The sequence below is a fragment of the Ursus americanus genome, chromosome 16 (genome assembly GCF_024610735.1).
Source record: "Ursus americanus isolate L20-20 chromosome 16, mUrsAme1.1.p, whole genome shotgun sequence".
Classification (NCBI taxonomy): domain Eukaryota; kingdom Metazoa; phylum Chordata; class Mammalia; order Carnivora; family Ursidae; genus Ursus; species Ursus americanus.
The window spans coordinates 53,342,433-53,359,816 of NC_142142.1; the positions used below are offsets into that span (position 1 = coordinate 53,342,433).

The window sequence follows — 17,384 nt, forward strand, 5'->3', positions numbered from 1 at the left end:
TCTTGTAAGGTCAGTTTAGTGGTGATAAACCCTATGTCTCCTTCAATTCTGAACAATAATTTTGTTTGTAGGTGTTTCCCTTTTAGCACATTGAATATAACATGTCACTCCATTCTGATCTGCAATATTTCTGCTGAAGAATCAGTTGATACTTACAAAGAACTCCCAGAAGAGTAACTAGCTGCTTTTCTCCTTTGTGTCTGGTTGAGTATCTGATTCATTCCCCAGTTTAAGGACATTTTCAATCTATGCCCCTTTTTCTCTCTTTTCCAGGGATCTCTATAATAAATATGAATGTTACTATGCCTGATACATACATTGTCCAATAGGGATTGAAACCACACGAAATCTTCTACATAAGGCCAGTAACTTTAAGCCCAGGAGAGGTTATAGTAGAGGGTATAGAACAGATCAGTGATCTGGAAGAAACATTAATCAATCATTGAAAACTTCCCTAAGTTGGGGAATGAAACAAACATCAAGTTCCAGGATCCAGAGAGCCCCAATGTGAACCCAAAAAAGGTCCACACCAGGATACATACTAATTAAAGAGAATAACAATTACCTATAAGAAAATCTACATAAGGCTATAAGCTGATTCTTAAGCAGAAATTTGTAGGAGAAAAAACCTATAATCAATCAAGTGTGCTCTAACCAGCAAGGTTATCATTCACGATTGAAGGAGAGAGAAAGAAGTTCTTAGTTAGAGTCTAAAACCACTATAGGAAGGAAAAAATTTCACTGCTAAAAGCAAACATATAGAAAAGGCAGATCAAAAATTTACAAAGTTAGTAAAAAGTACTAATAATTAGTTGTCATATATACATGAAACATGGAAGAGGGAGTAATGTTTAAACTTAAGCAACAGTCAGTCACCTTTATTTGGACTGCTATATATACAGGATGTTATAAACATCATGGTAACCACAAATCAAAACCTATAAAAGGAAGGAATCCATGGATGACACTAAACAATCACAAGGAAAGAAAGCAAGAGAAGGAAAGGACATGACTAAACACTCCAATGAGAAGACCTAGACTAAATGAACTTAGGAAGACTATAGCAGTAGACAACAGCATTAAATAATAATGAATCAAACAAGAGGATATATAAATTAAATATCTATGCACTTACCATAGGAGCACCTGAATATAAACAGTCATAAAGGAGAAATTGACTAGTAGGGAACTTTAATACCCCCACTTACCTCAAGTAGTAGCTTTAAATGACGCATTAGACAAGATGATATATACAGAACATTCCATTCAAAAACAGCAGTATACACATTCAAGTGCACATAAAACACTTTCCAGGATAGATCGTATGTAGGAACCCAAGTTTCAATAAATTCAAAAAGATTGTGTTTGGGGGAAAATGTTTGATATAATTTCAATGGTATGAAACTAGAAAAAACACGTGCAGGCTAAACACCATGCTACTAAATAACCAATGGGTTGATGGAGAAAACAGAAAACACCAGGACATAAAACTAGAAATGCTATGGTCAAAAATATTTGGGAAACAACAAAAGCAGTTCCTAGAGGGACATTTATGGCCATAGAAGCCTATGTCAAAAACATGAAAAATATCAAGCTAACATAAACCCAAAATTAATAAAAGGAAGGAAACAATAAAGACCAAAGTAGAAATAACAATAGAAAAAATAGCTGGTTATTTGAAAATCCTGATAAACCTTTAGTCAGACACATCAAGAAAAAGAGGACTCAAATAGCATAAGTAAGTGAAAATAACTAACAAACAGCACAAAAATAAGGGACTACTATGAAAAGTTATATGCCATAAAATTGGGCAACCTAGAAGAAATGGATAAATCCTAGTCTTCCAAGATGGAATAAGAAATAGAAAATTGGAATACTGATTACTTGTGATGAAATTGAGCTGGTAATCAAGAATTCTCCCAAACATTTAAAGAAGAGTTAACCTATTCTTCTCAAACTATTACAAAAAATAGAAGTGGAAGGAAAACTACCAAGTTCATTTTATGAGGCCAGCATTACCTTGATACCAAACTCAGACAAAGACACAACAAAAAATATAGGTCAATATCCCTGATGAACATAGCTGCAAAAATCCTTGACAAAATATTTGTAAATCATATTCACAATGTTTAATACAGCAGATCATCAATGTGATATACCACATTAACAAGGATGAGAGATAAAGACCATATGATTGGGGAGCCTGGGTGGCTCAGTTAAGAGTCTGACTCTTGATTTCAGGTCATGATCTCAGCATTGTGAGATGGAGTGCCACATTAGGCTCTATGATGAGCGTGGAGCCTACTTAAGATTCTGTCTCTCCCTATGCCCCTCCTCCTTCACTTGCACTCTCAAAAAAAAAAAAAAAAACTATATGATCATCTCAATAGATGCCGATAAAGCACTTGACAAAATCCAACATTCATTCATGATACAAACTCAACGGGGGTTTAGAGGGAATATACTTCAACATAATAAAGGAAATACATGACAAATCTTCGGCTAATATCATACTCACTGCTGATGAGCTAAAGCCTTTCCTCTAAAATCAGGAACAAGACAAGGATGTCCACTCTCATCTCTTTCATTCAACATACTACTGGAAGTACTAGCTGTGGCAATCAGAGAAGAATAAGAAATAACAGTTATCTAAATTGGTAAGGAAGAAGCAAAACTGCCACTATTTCTAGGTGACATGATACCATACATAGAAACCCTAAAGATTTCAACTAGTAAGTGAATTCATCAAAATTGAGGGTAAAAAATATATAGAAATCTGCTGCATATCTATCTATAAACTAGCAGAAAATTTAAGAATATAATCCCACTTGTAATCACATTAAAAAGAATAAAATACCTAGGATTAAATTTAACCAAGTGAAAGACTGAGGAAGTAAAGGTGACACAAACATGAAAAGATAAACCATGTTCATGGATTGGAAGAATATTGTTAAACTGCGCATTCTACCCAAAGCAATCTATAGGTTCCATGCAATCCTGATCAAAATACCAATAGTTTTTTTCCCAGAACTAGAACATACAATCCTAAAATTTGCATGGGACCACAAAAGTCCTCAAATTGCAAAAGCAATTTTGAGAGAAAACAAAGCTAGAGGTACCAGAATCCCAGATTTCAAGATACACTACAAAGTTACAGTAGTCAATACAGTATGGTACTGGCACAAATATAAACACATTTATGGTAAATTAATCTATGAGAAAGGCAAGAGTATACAATGGGGAAAACATAGTCTCTTCAATAAATGGTGTTGGGGAAAATGGACCACTTTCTTACACCATACACAAAAATAAACTCAAAATGGATTAAAGACCTAACTGTAAGATCTGAAACCATAAAACATCTACAACAAAACTAGCAATAACCTGGACATCAGCCTTAGCAACTTTTTATGGATATATCTGCTCAGGTAAGGGAAACACAGCAAAAATAAACAGGGACTATGTCAAGCCAGGAAGATTTTTCCCAGTGATGGGAACAATCAACAAAATGAAAAGGCAACCAATTTAATGGGAGAAGATATTAGCAAACGGTATATCCTACAAAGAGGTAATATTCAAAATATATAAAGAACTCACACAATACCAAACATAATAATCTAATTAAAAATGGGCAGAGAGGGGCGCCTGGGTGGCACAGCGGTTAAGCATCTGCCTTCGGCTCAGGGCGTGATCCCGGCGTTATGGGATCGAGCCCCACATCAGGCTCTTCCGCTATGAGCCTGCTTCTTCCTCTCCCACTCCCCCTGCTTGTGTTCCCTCTCTCGCTGGCTGTCTCTATCTCTATCGAATAAATAAATAAAAAGAATCTTTAAAAATTTTTTTTAAAATAAAAAATAAATAAATAAAAATGGGCAGAGAGGGGCAACAGGTGGCTCAGTAGGTTAAGTGGCTGCCTCCAGGTATGATCCTGGGGTCCTGGGCATCAGGCTCCCTGCTCAGCAGGGAGTCTGCTCCTCCCTCTGCCCCTCACCCTGCTTGTGCACATACACACACACATGCTCGCTCTAATAATCTTTTTAAAAGTTAAAATTAAAAAATGGGCAGAGAATCTGAATAGACATTTTTCAAAGAAGACATATGGATGGCCAATGGACACAGGAAAAGATGCTCAACATGACTAATCATCAGGGAAATGCAAACCAAAACCACAATGAGATATCACCTCACACCTATCAGAACAGCTAGTATAAAAAAGACAGGAAATAAAAAGTATTGTCAAAGATGTGGAGAAAAAGGTACTCTAGCGCACTGTTGATGATAATGTAAATTGGGTGCATCCACTATGCAAAACAGTAGGGAGATTCCTTGAAAGTTAGAAATACCATTCAGCAATTCCACTTCTGGGCATTTACCTTTAGAAAATGAAAACCCTAATTCAAAAAGATATATGCACCCCTATGTTTATTGAAGCATTATTTACATGACCCAAGATATGGGAGCCACCTGTGTCCACTGATTGATGAATGGATAAAGACCATATTATGTACATACAAAAGAGAATATTAGCCATGAAAGAGTGAAATCTTGCCATTTCCATCAACATGGACGGAACTAGAGGGTATTATGCTAAATGAATTAAGCCAAACAGAGAAAGACAAATATCATATGATTTCACTTACATGTTGAATCGAAGAAATACACAAATGAACGAACTATTTGTTGCCTGAGGAGAGGGCAGAGTAGGGATAAGTGAAACAGACAAAGGGGATTAAGAAGTACAATCTTCCAGTTATAAATAACTCATGGGGATGAGAAAAAGGACAGCATTGGGAAGATGGTCAATAATATTGTAATAACTTCATATGTTGACACATGATTACACCAATCAGTGAACATTTTGTAATGTATAGAATGGACAAATCACTGTTATATACCTGACAGTGATATAATATTGTATATCAACTACAATTAAAAATAATTTTTAATTTAAAAAATGTTTACATGTCATTCAAAATTGTCAGAGTTTAAATAATATGACAATAGGTAAACATTCAAATTCATAATAAGTGAAATGACTTGGTTCATTTCATTATGTCACATACCTTGTAATTGCAGTTTTGCTCTGGTCTAAACTTACCTATCTCCTTCCATCACTGGAATCCCCCATGAAGTCCTCATACCCTACAATACCCCTGAGCCCATTAATGCCACCAATAGATACTGAGCAAAGAATAGAGTGAATCATGGCGAAACGAAACCAGCTGACCCCACCCAGACCTTTCACCCACATGACCGCCACCATCCTCGAGACCCCTACTGCAGGGGGAGGTCAGCTAGACATCCTACTGGAGGGGAGGGACCCCTTGAGATGCAGGAAGAAAAGTAGGTGGTATTTCCTGAGGGCCAGGATGTCCTCCCCATCGCTAAAAGCAGGCACTGCAGGAAAGGTGACAGACTTCAACAACAGCACCTACCTTGTCAGCGTCACTCTGTTCTGGGAAGGCCAAGTCTCTTTCCTCCTGATGATCCACCCCAGTGAAGGAGTATCTGCTCTCTGGAGGGCAAGGAGCCGAGGTATGACAGGGTTATTTTCAAAGGTAAACTTGTTAACAGCACCACTCCTGTCTTTGCTGAATATGGCCTGACCCTTCACTCACATGCTGAGCTGTGTGAGACCTCAGCACACACCCTGTGAGGTCCTGACTCACATGACCACCCAGAATTGAGAAATTCTTATCTGTCAAAGAATAAAGCCTTTTTCACACATAAACATACTTTCATAGTATCTTTATACACTATTTAGTTGATATGATTTATAATATATATGAGAAGTTCCATGGGTGGAGCTACATTGCCCATCTCAATTAATATTGAATATGACCTTTTCAGATGCCTCTTCTACTCAAGGTCTGGTCAGACACGTGGTATGTGAGACCCTTTTTATGACTCCCACTGCTAAGGTTGGCATTCTCACCAAAATGTTCAATAACAGAGGGCTGCCCAAAGCAGCACTCTGCATCATATGTACCTGTGCTTTCCCATGACCAGTATCCTCAGATTCAGTCATTAATGTAGACCTAGGTTTACAAAATATCTTCAGCGTAAAAGTATTCTGATATGTGTTTAAATTGTTACACCAAAAAAGGATTCTTTGATAAAGAACATCCACGTGCCTTCATCCCCCATATCCTATTATGTAGATTCCACCTCTTACATATCTTTTGCATTCATCCATTTCTTTCCATGACTGGTGCTGCTGAGTTCAGATCATTATCACCTCATCTAGATTACCTGTCAGTTTCCCTCCCAACAATCCTACCCTCGCTAACCCACTGTCCGCACTGCATCCTGAATAATCTTTCTGAGAAGCCAACTCCTACTGGTCATATTCAGTTGATCTCAACATCAGACACTCCGCAGCATGTGCTGCTCAGGTTGAAGGAGTCCATACTCACCAAGATGTGATGTAGTGATTCTTAAAAAGCCTCCACGAACTGGGGTATAAGCATGTTTCATCAGTCATGGCTGCATCAATTCTATATCTTTCTTCCCTTGCTCACAGACAGATGCTCACTCCTTGGTCTACTAGTTCTCCAGTAAGCTGGAAAACTTCATTGCTTAGAATGAACACTCAAGGTCTGTTCGTGAGCCATTTTGCAAAGGGTGACTGTACCACCACCAATCCAGAAGCTGTGGGCCAAGCCCTGAGACAACCTAGAGCTGCAGATTCTTTTGCTCCTTTGCTAACTTTCTGTAAGTTTCAGAAGCTCAGTCCATTTCCTCTCCCTTTCCAATCTGCTGCTATCCATTTTGATCCTGAGGATTCATTTTCCCTAAGCTTGATGACAGAGTGGAATGCTTCCTTTGTCCCTCAAGCTTTCAAAAAAATATGCTAAGAGGAAGTAAAGTATGGATAGCAAACATGGAAAAATAACATGCATTCCAGATTTCATGTAGTTATCCAAGTTATCCAAGTGTTGATCTGTAGTCCCTGACTCCCTTCTGAAATAAGTAAAAGCTCAGTTGGGTTTCTGTTCTTTCCTTTTGATCTGATGGTGCATCTCACCAAAGCTTTTCCTACCCGCTAACCATTCTTATGCTTAAAGTCACAGTAAGGATGAAAATGTGATCTCTTGCTTTTTCTGAATGCAACCTGAAGAGTCATCCACAGCAGAGAATGAAGTACCACTTATATTTGTTACACCTAACATCTGGATCCCCATTCCTCCTATATTCCCTTTTACATATACACATACGCGGGTTTGAAACAGTGAGTCAAAGGAGGATAAGAGCTCTGAAGCAGGAAGAGTCAGGTAGCGTTTCATCAGCTGGAGGAAAGAAACGCAGAGTACATTTATTCATGCAGCAGACTCAACATGACTTTCCGCCAGCCTCTTCAAGGGTATTAAGGAGATAGCAGTGGATCGGGCAAATGCACAACCTTCCTTGAAATAGTTTACAATCGTCGGAAAGCAAGTTTCTAGGAAAAATGGAAGGTATGCATAGCAAGAAACGTAGAAAAAGCAGCAGGAACCCTGTGAAAAAAGGCCTGCATAACATGCTAAGGAGCCTGAAGTCCTTAAGTAAGTGACTGGGATTTTAAATAGTAACGAATGCAGTCGCATTTGCAACTAGAAATGGTGTTCTGGCAGTTACACAGAAGAATAGAGGCGGGATAAAATGGAGACAGCTTGGTTAATTAGAGGCTCACAGTAATGCAAGAAAAATATTACAGGAACTTGAATAAGTGATGCGGAAACAATGAAAGAAGAGAACTTGCATATTAGATAAATATTTTGCACTGAAAATCCCAGGACACGCCGACTGCGTGTGGCACATAAGCAGAGTGGCCCTGGACTTCAGGTGCTCTCAGAAAGGTAAACAGTTTTCCAAAATGCTAATCTATATACAATGCCCAATACATACAAAATCCACACCAACAATTTTCAGTTGTAGAAAATGTTAAATTATTTTTTTCTCACAAGCAAAGACTTCTATTACCTGTACTGTACGGATGGACAGCAGGCTAATTTGTTATCTTCTTTTTTGAAGATCCAATGTGGGAGTTGAAATGGTGACACCCCTAAACTCATGGACATCTCCCCGTATAAGAGTAAGTTTGCTCTGTCCTGTGGTGGGTGGTGCTTGGCGTGGGTATTCCAAGAGACATTCTTATGCAGGGGCAAGTTTATCAATACGAATCCTAGTAATCATGGATTTCCAGGAGCACAATTCCTGGCAGGTGTCTGTGATGTCAATCACCTAGGATTTTAAAGAGAGAAATCAGCTCAAGGAAATTATTTCAGGCTCTTTTTATAACAGATTTTTATAGTTGTTTATCCAAACGGGGAAAGTATTAGTATTCTACATTCATATTTAAACATGGTAGTGCATCTCCTAGAGTCGGTGATCTGTCTGGAGCACTGTGCAAATGTCTTTGATGGTTACCCACAGCTTCAGAGTAGGAACATTTTGGTTTGGTTATCCTAATTCTCTGTTGGCATAACTTCCTAACCTTTAGTTTATGCACTTAGCAATTTTATATGGAGTTTCCATTTTATTAAATGTGTTTTAGTGGCAAATGCAAAGCCATGTTACTTATAAAAGAATAATGTTTATACTTGGGTTTAAAATAACTTTCTATAAAGGCTGAGTTTACCAATAACATTCATTTTGAGATTTATTTCAACTAATGATTTATTGCTTAATACTTACTCATGTATTCTGCAAATGTTTATTAAGGTTCTAATAGATATGAGGAATTACGGGCAAATGGAGAAAAATAAATGTTCTGCAAGGTTGCAATCCGAAAGACATTCGACCTACCAATTCTATGAAGAAAGTAAAAAGGCAAGGGCTTATGTTAAAATTGATATTTGACTTAGTGCTGAAGGATATCCGTAGACAGAGAATGAGGTGAAAGAGAAAACTCATAAAGATCATGAGTAGGCTTGCCAGGTTTAGCAAATAATTCTCTAGAGTATAAGTTAAATTGGAGTAATTTCTAATTGTATGCATATTACATGAGATAAAGGGTAAATACTGCATGGAAAATGCACTAAGTTATTTCTTATTAGAAATAAATCAAATTTAATTTGGTAGCCTGTGTTTTTTTTTATCTAATAACTCTACTCAGAAGCCAAATCACCATGAACTTTGTCCAATAGGCCAATGCAGTGAGAGTAGTTAGTGGACCATAGGAAAGGAAGAGGCTAGAAAGGAAGGAAGGAACTAACTCATGGAGGTTCTCGAGTACCATGCTGACAATTTTAGGGTTCATTCAGTGAGCTTTCGAAAGCTACAAAAATCAACTAAGGAAGAGAGTGCTATGACCCACTTTGTGCTCTGAGAAGCTGGTTCACAAATTTAACAAAATGTGCATGATCTAGGGGCGCCTGGGTGACTCGGTCTGTTAAGTGTCTGCCTTCAGCTCAGGTCATGATCCCAGGGTCCTGGGATCAAGCCCTGCATTGGGCTCCCTGCTCAGCGGGGAACTTGCTTCTCCCTCTGCCCCTCCGCCCTCCTTTTGCTCTCTTTCTATTGCAAATAAATACATAAAATCTTTTTAAAATTTTTTTAAAAAGTTTTTTAAATGTGCATGATCTATAGAAAGAAATGTTTAATGTTACTAAGTGATATAAACTAAGGGGCTTTTTTTCTTCTATTTATATAAATGTTGGATGGGATACCTTGATGTTGAAATGATGTCAAAGTGGCTTAAAACAATAAAAATATATCCTCTTGCATTCTGCAGGTCAGTAGTCAAACACCTGTCTCACTGAGCTAAAACAGAGCGCTGACAGGGCAGCATTGTTTTCTGGAGGCTCTAGGGCAGAATCTGCTTTCCTGCATGTTCCAGCTTCTAGACGTGCCCTTGTTCCTCACAGCCCCTTCCTGCATTTCACAAAGCCACAATAGGTCAGATCCCCACATCACATGCTTATGACTCACTCTTCTGCCTCCCTCTTCCACTTTTGAGGACAAATAAAATTTAGATTGGTCCCACCTGGCTTACCCGGGATCATCTCCCATCCCAAAATCCATACCTATAATCATATCTGGAAAGTTCCTTTTGCCAGGGAAGGTGACACATTCACAGGTCCCAGGGATTAGAATGCAGATATCTTTGGGGGGACATTAGTCTCTCTACCATAATCTTTAAACTAACCAATAAATATAATGGAATCTTAATATTTTTATCAGCCTCCTGTCAAGTAAACGTTAATACTAATCATAAGAAAATGTGTTATATATCTGATATAGGCTTTCAGAGCACTTAGCTTGACACCTGGCAGAATGAATACCCCGACACATAAATATTGTACCAGCTATGGTTCACAATAATAAGCTTAAAGGTTCTCTTCTCACCAAAGCATGCCAGTACATTATTAGGATGGGTGTATGGATCTTAAGTTTCCAGGGTTATAATATTCAGTCATCCAGGGTGCAATGCTACCAAACCTCACAGAAGCCCAACCATGTCACACTGAGATTTTAATATAATTATAGGATTATGGAAACTCTCTTTAGCAAACCATATCACCAGGACTTAGCTATTCCAGGATTACCTGAAAGAATTCTGATTTCAGAATTTTCCAATTCTTCCACCATCACTATTTTTCCACTTTGTCCACCAGGCTATGACTATTCTATGGATCTAGACAACCAGGGACTGCAAGGCCTATGGGGGGCTAAGCATGGAGAGAGAGTAAAGCAGAGACTGGACGTGGTCTCCTAGTATCCATTCTCCCTTCCCTCTTTGGTAATAAAACACCATTATTTTAGCTGGGCCCATGGTCACCCAACTAAAGGCCACAGTCTTCCTTGCAGCTAGTGGTGACCATAAAACTAGATTTTAGCCAGGATTGTGAGTGGAAGTGATATGGGAAACATCTAGGTCATGCCTTAACAGTAAAACAACATGCCCTCCCCTTCCTACTGGTTAAACTCTAGATATAATGAGAGATGAAAGAGCCATGTTAGACTATGAGATTGACGTCATAGTTAAGAGTAGCACCATGGGGCGCCTGGGTGGCTCAGTTGGTTAAGCGCCTGCCTTTGGCTCGGGTCATGGTCCCAGGGTCCTGGGATTGAGCCCTGTGCCGGGCTCCCTGCTCAGCAGAGAGCCTGCTTCTCCCTCTCCCTCTGCCTCTCCCCTTCCTGCTTCCTGCTCGTGTGCTCTATCTCAAATAAATAAAACCTTTAAAAAAAAAAAAGAAAAGAATAGCACCTTGATTGTGATGATGGTATCATGGGTATATGCATATGTTCAAATTCACCCAACTGCATACATTAAATACAGGCAGTGATTTGTATGTCAGTTATACCTCAGTAAAGCTATAAGAAAATAATAAAGTTAAGATTATCATACCTTCTCCAAAGAAAGAGTGGCAGAACAAGTCAGAAGGAACTGGAGCCCTTGAAACCATGGAACATCATATTGGCCCTGGCCTGCTCACTTTAGGACTGTTACGTGAGGGATAAATAAATTTATATATATTTTTTAAGATTTTATTTATTTATGTGACAGAGAGACAGCCAGCGAGAGAGGGAACACAGCAGGGGAGTGGGAAAGGAAGAAGCAGGCTCCCAGCGGAGGAGCCCGATGTGGGGCTCGATCCCAGAACTCTGGGATCACGCCCTGAGCCAAAGGCAGACGCTTAACGACTGCGCTACCCAGGCGCCCCAATAAATTTATATTTTTAAGTCACTACTGTTTGTTTCCTGTTTAATATGGAATATCAGTACAGAAATGCTATGTAACAAACCTTAAAAATAAAGGCATTAACTCAGTGGGGATGGGGGGCGGGGCATGGTGAGTGAAAAGGAAACATGACAGCTGAGAAATCTGATGATTTTCATTATGCCATAGCAAAACTTTTGGTACGTTGCTACTTGCAATGCCTTGGAAGGCAGACATGTGCCAACAGAGCCTGTAATTCTAATGGAACTTGCTGGAAAATATCAGAATATTAGTGTTGTCTGTTGTATGTTACTTTTTGTGAAATGCTATTTTTAAAATATCAATTCAAACTAGGTATTTTACTGTTTAGACTTTTAAAAATGTGGGCATATTATATTTTTAAGCTAGTTTTTAACAAAAATATTCCTGTGGGAGAAAAATTCATAGAAAAAAATAAGACTCCCGCTTCATTAATGGAACAAAGGTAAGTAGTTTGGTGCAAGGACACCAACTTTTAGACCGCTAATATTCAGGTTAGAGACAAGGCCTAAGTCATCACAGAATCAGCAATGATGACAAAGAGATGACAAAACCTCAAAACCAACAACCAGCTTTGGGAGAAAATGAACAAGGAGGAGTCAAGATGACTCAAAATCTCTCAAATGAGTAGAAGTGGCTAAAACAAAGCTGGTGATCAAAAAATAGTAAGAGGAAGGGAAGGAATTAGGAGACAGGAGTCTGAGGAAGACAGAAAGAGATCCACAAAGGGAAAGACAGAGGAAGGTTAGATATTTAACTTATACCAATAAAATCACTTCCCACAAGCGTCTCTGTTACTAGAGTGAAAAAACGAAAAAGAAGTGCCAAGTCAGAATGAAGGTTCCTGCCCCTGGCGGTGATACTTGGGAAGGAAGGTGGATTACAACATTTGTAACCAGATTCACTTAAATACAATTGAGTCAAACGGCTGTTTGAAAGGAAAATTCATGTACCTCCTGGGAGACGACGCTGCACCAGTGGATCGAATACTTACCCGAACTTGTAAAAAGTATGTAGTTATTTTACATTCTTTCAGAAATCCAGGCTGATATTAAAGTACTTTCAATGAGATTTCTATTCTCTCGTTTTGTTTATTTTATTTTCAGCTTCATTCAGGTTTCTAGATTTGAGCCTTTTAAGTTAAAATATGTTTTATTCCCTCTTTCACAAGAAATATTGTTTCTCTTTATAAAATTCCAGTGAAAACTTCACATTTTGATTGATATTTCATACATATGAACAGATAACCTACCCTAAAGTGTAGGATGTTCCAGTCAAAAATAATCTAGATGGAAGAGTATTTTAAATGATAAAATATTCTTTTTAAAAATATTAATCATTGCCTTCGAGTTAAAAAAAATTTTATTAGCACTGAACTTTCTTGATCTTCATGGAACTAGAAGCTTTTGGAGATTTTATTTATTTACTTGAGAGAGAGAGCAGGAGTTGGGGGGGGGCAAAGGGAGGAGCAGACTCCCCGCTGAGCACAGAGCCTGACCCCAGGACCCCGAGATCATGACCTGAGCTGAAGACAGACACTTGACTGACTGAGACACCCAGACGCCCCATGCAACTGAAATTTTTAACAAACTTTTGCTTTTGGACGCAGACAGACACATTTAGATTGGGTGGAAAAAACACAGCTATTCTTTTGTCACTCTTTCAGGTCTACTCTGTGATAGATGAGGGTTATATCCCTCGGGAAACTGACTGGATATCAGGTGACAAAAATGCAGCCATTATCATCACACTTGGCCAGCACTACAGGCCCCTCCGCATTGACATTTTCATTCACAGGGCCATTGGTGCCTAAAAAACTTTTCAAGGACTGTTCCTAAGTAGCCCGGCCACGAAACAGAAAACATCAGGGAGACACAGAAAGGTTTGGGAACTTCCATGGTTACATTCAATATCTTACCATGAGGGCATTTTCAAAGACCTCAGTGTGTGTGTGTGTCACTGATGCCTGTGACATGACCATATGGCACGAAGAGTGTCCACCCACATGGTCATGTAATTGGAAATCAGATTAACATGTGTTTTTTTTTAAAGATTTTATTTTTATTTATTCAACAGAGATAGAGACAGCCAGTGAGAGAGGGAACACAAGCAGGGGGAGTGGGAGAGGAAGAAGCAGGCTCATAGCGGAGGAGCCCGATGTGGGGCTCGATCCCACAATGCCGGGATCACGCCCTGAGTGGAAGGCAGACGCTTAACCGCGGTGCCACCCAGGTGCCCCCAGATTAACATGTTCTTAAACTACATTTGCTGAAGCATAAATATACAAAATCCCCAGAAAAAAAACAATCTCTGCAAATAATTCTACTTGTCAGAGAAATTTTATTTTAGGGACAAAGAAAATCAAAATCAAAAGAATCTGGGCAGGGAGGACATTTAAGAACAAAGACAAACAACATTGGATGCAAAGCCAGGAGAATCAGACATGAAGAATGACTATACCATCCCTGGAGGCTGTCTACATGTGATAATAAATGTTCATATTCCTTAAACAAGTTTGGGTCATAATTTCTGGTCCTTGTGGCTGACAGCGTCCTACTTGATACTCTAGTAGGGTGAAAGAGAATAAGCATGTGATCATTATGATGTGTCATCCACCATTTTCTGTAAAGGGCTAGAGAGTAAATGTTTTACACTTTGGGGGCCATTCATCTCTGTTATAACTGCTCTGCCATTGTAGGGTGAAAGCAGCCACAGACAAATAGAAATGAATTAGTATGGCTATGTTCCGATAAAACTGCAGGACACTGAAATTCAGATTTCATATAATTTATTCTTCTTTTGATTTCCTCCCAGATTTTAAAAAATACAAAAACTGTTCTTAAACTTCCAGGGAATATGGCAGGGGAGGAAGGTCCTAGGCTCACTTTGTCCTGTGGATACACCCAGATAATACCCACAGCAGTATAAATAACTCAGAAAATGGCCCAAAGACAGCAGAACAGACTCTCCACAGCCAACTGTAGAGAAGAGGCCACATCAACGAGGGTAGGAAGGGTGGAAACACAGTCAGGAGCCAGACTGACCCATGGAACTGTCCATGGGAGAATAGGACACCATGGGCATGGAGAGCGGAGAGGAACAGACCACACACCAGGTGCCTCAGACCTGGGGAACTACACCGGGAAGATCAATCTTCACAACATTTAGCTTTAAAAACCAGAAGGGCTAACTTTGTGTGTTCTTACAATCAGTGGGGTTAACACTGGGAACTTTAAAAAGCATCAGGCTCAGCTCTGGGAGAGTCAGAGGGTGATAGGAAACTAAGTCCCTGCCCTTAAAGAGACAGCACAACAAACAATCCTTTTAAGATACAGCATAGAAGCAGCAGTTTAAAAAATGCCTGGAGGATACAGGAGAGAGATTTACTAATCTCAGAGTGTGTGCTGAAGGGCTAGAGATCTTTGGGAAACTTCTCCAAGAACAAAAGAACTGGCAGATGAAATTTCCCTCTCCTGAGTCCCAGCCTAGATACAGAGACATCTGCCAGAACCAGCAGAATTCGAACACTCTCCACCTAGCTTGCTAACAGTACGCCCTGTCCCCCATGGTCTTCTGTGGTTTCACCCCTCCAACCAAGCATCAGTGGGAGTTTTCCCAGGCAGCTGCAGATCCCCTCCTGCACCTTGTTGGCACCATGCACCCTGTCCCTGTGTTCTCCTCTGGACCGATCCCCTGCAATGTGCCCTTGGCAGTCCATCCAAAGCAATGCGACAAACACGGCAGGGTGCAAGCAGCCCCAAAAGGAGCCAGCACCACACCAAAGTGACGGCTGCCCCAGGGAGAGGGGAAGATAACTATACACACCTCTCCAGCCGTGGACCCAGCAGTGGGCTGGGGGCAGACATCTGGTCTGACTGCAGGCCCCACCCACCAACAAAACCTTCCTGGAGGATGACACAGGAACAGCACACTGCAGTTTGGTGCTACTGCAGCTCTGGCAGCTCAAGCCCAAGGCAGCCCCAGACTGGCCCACTAGCAACACAGGGACCAAACCCTGCTCAAAACACGCAAAGAGAGCCATTGCAGATACCTGGACTACAGGCAAATGCAGCTCAGCCACAACTGTAAGGTGCACACAACACACACAGGAGACAGGACGGACGTGCCAGGTTCCAGTGAACAGGGGTCATTGCACTGAAGGGCACTACAAAACCTCTTCAGGCCGCTGCTTTCAAGAGCAGGAGATGTTGCTGACTTTCCTAACACTCAGAAACACAGAAAAAATGAGGAGATGGCAACTATGTCCCAAACGTAAGAACGGGACAAAATCACAGCAAGCAGCTAAATGAAACAGAGATAAGCAATATGCCCGGTAGAGAATTTAAAGTCATGGTCATAAAGATACCTCCACTGGACTTGAGAAAAGAGTGGAGGATCTCAGTGAGACCTTCAAGAAAGAGATAACAAATAGAAAAAAGAACCAACCAGAAATGAAGAACTCAATAGCTGAAATTTAGAATACACTAGAGGTAATAAATAGTAGACTAGAGGAAACAGATCAGATCAGTGAGCTGGAAGACAGAGTAATGGAAAGTAAGCTGAACAGGAAAAAGAAAAAAGAATAATAAAAAATGAGAATAGGTTAAGGGAACTCAGAAACACCATCATGTGTAATAACATTTGCATTATAGGGATCCCAGAAGAAGAAGGAGAAAGAGAAAAGGGTACAAAAAATTTATTTAAAGTAATAATAGCCCAACACTTCCCTAAACTGGAAAGAGAAACAGACATCCAGATCCAGAAATCACAGAGAGACCCCGACAAAATCAACCCAAGGAGGTCCACACCACAACACATAGTAATTAAAATGGCAAAAAGTAGTGATAGAGAATTTTAAAAGCAGCCAGAGAGGGGTGCCTGGACGGCTCAGTCAGTTAAGCATCTGCCTTTGGCTCAGGTCATGATCCCAGGGTCCTGGGATTGAGCCAGGCATCAGAGCAGGGAGCCTGCTTCTCCCTCTCCTCCCTACTTGTGCTCTCTCACTATCTCTGTCTCTGTCTCTCTCTCTCTCAAATAAATAAAATCTTAAAAAAAAAAAAAAGCAGCAGGAGAAAAGAAAAGTTACATGCAAGGGAAAACCCATAAGGCTATCGCTGATCTTTCAGCAGAACCTTGCAGGCCAGAAAGGAGTGGCGTGATACAAAGTACTAAAAGGAAAAAACCTACAAGCAAGAACACGCCATCCAATAAGGCTATCATTCAGACTAGAAGCAGAGATAAAAAGGTTCCCCCTTTAACAAAGTTAAAGGAATTCATCACTACTAAACCAGCCTTATAAGAAATATTAAAGGGGATTCTTTGAGTGGAAAGGAATACCATAAGCAGGAGTAAGGAAAGTAGGAAAGGAAAAAAACCCACAGGTATGCAACACAAAAGGTAGTAGATTAATCACTCGGAAAACCAGTATGGAGGTGAAAACACAAAAGCAGTACAACCAAGTATATCTATAAAAATCTGTCATTGGATTCACAAAATAGAAGGATGTAAGTTATGACACCATATACCTAAAACATGGTGGGGGGAGAGTAAAAATTTAGTGCTTTTAGAACGGGTTCAAACATAAGTGACCATCATCCTAATATAGACTGCTATATGCACAAGATATCATCTATAAGTCTAATGGTAACCACAACTCAAAAACCAGTAACAGTTATGCAAAAAATAAAAAGGAAACCAAGCA

The 17,384-nt window shown here is 39.8% G+C and overlaps 1 pseudogene; it reads left to right on the forward strand.

The window, feature by feature from the left end:
• The first annotated feature begins 5,369 nt into the window (after positions 1-5,369).
• LOC123792466 (NXPE family member 1-like) lies at positions 5,370-15,470 on the forward strand (annotated as a pseudogene).
• Positions 15,471-17,384: the final 1,914 nt, after the last annotated feature.